Genomic DNA, 1,682 nt, shown 5'->3' on the forward strand with positions numbered 1-1,682 from the left:
TAAACAGTGCAGGAGGCGTTGTGAGACGAACCATTTTGGATACGAATCATTATCGTTATATGGATACTCTACATGCTCAACTGAGGGAACTATATATAATAAGTATCGTTTGCTTTTCCTAACGCCTTTCCTAATCAAGAACAGGTCTTTGCGGAATCATATTCGACCAATTCCCAAATCAATGTCATTTTGGTCAGAGCCCGCTACCCTGAAGTAGTCTCAAAGTTTTCTTGTACATATATTTCTGTACGTATATCTATATTATATATCCAAGAACTAGAGAACTAGAGAGAACTACTAACTAAACCACATTTGAATTATTATTTTTTGTTATAAATCTAATGTGAATGTTTTAAGAGAGGACTTTCAGGTTTGTATACCAAAAGTCATGTTCTTTGCGCGTTAAGCATGAGCTATAGCTAGACACCAAATATATTTTGGATCAAAGTCTGGAAAAAATTTTAAAGAAAAATTCTAGCTAGACTTTCCCAGAAAGTGATCGAAGTTTCTTGGGGTGAAAAAGTCATGACATTTTCCTTTATTAACTACAATGACTCTAAAAATTACTTGTTTCAAAATATAATAGAATTTCTTCCATTGGTCCATATATGCATGCATGCATATGCCATTAGTTACAATGACGGACGCAAAGGGGCTCGAGTGGGGGCTGTTGCCCCCAGTGAATTTCCTTTTTTGGCCAACAACTTCATATGTATGTCTATTGTTTAGTGGAATTTGTCCCGAGTCACGACATTGACACATAAATATACATCTATTCTGTAAGAATCTGCTACCTGTGGGTGCAAATATTTTCAACACAAGTTTTTAGGTACGGTATTTCTTCATGATGAATTAGCTATATTGAAGGTGTATTTGCTTCGCTGTGAATCATGTCATGGTCAGAATGTATTTTTGGCCCAAATCAGACCACAATAAATTGAGTTATCATGTAGTGTGAGGGCAAATATTTTTGGTATGAGGTTTTGAATATAAGTAAGTAAGACAACTTGTACCCGAATAAATTGGTCATGATCCTGAGCCGTGAGTATAATGAGATGGGTAGCGATTGAATTGGGTTACGGAAGAATTGGGATGAGGGAAGAGGTCAAATAAGACTAATATTCAAATCACAGTCAAGAGTACCAGAAAGCGTCAAGGGAGAACGTGATGAAGAGGGAGGCTGATTAAAACGTGACCATGAGGAAATAAATCACGTTGTGGATAAGTCACGACGTGGTCGAATCACGTTATGGTCAAATTAGGTCGTGGTCAAATCTGGTATGGCCTAAAAAAGGTTTGGGTCTCAACTCGACCACGAATGGATTGGGCCGTGAGTGAATTGTGTGGTGGCCAAATTAGGCTGTAAGTAAATGGGAAACTTCCATGGGCCATGAGCAGAACAAAATATGTAACGATTGAATCAGGTTACAGGTGAATTGGCTCGCGGTACGAGCTGACCAAGTCAAGACGGGAGAGATCAAACGAGACTTAAAGAAAAGCCCCATGGCAGAACGTCGCGGCGAAAGAGGTTATGAAGTAGTGTTGAATGGACGTGACTTAGTGGAAGATGGCCACGTTGAGAGTATATCATGTAGTAGTGGATCACGTAGTGGTCAAGTCAGGTTTGGACCGGATAGGGTGTCGGTCAAATCAAGTCGCGTGAGATGAAGACACGAAGGGAA

The sequence above is a fragment of the Fragaria vesca genome, linkage group LG7, assembly GCF_000184155.1.
Source record: "Fragaria vesca subsp. vesca linkage group LG7, FraVesHawaii_1.0, whole genome shotgun sequence".
Taxonomy (NCBI): Eukaryota; Viridiplantae; Streptophyta; class Magnoliopsida; order Rosales; family Rosaceae; genus Fragaria; species Fragaria vesca.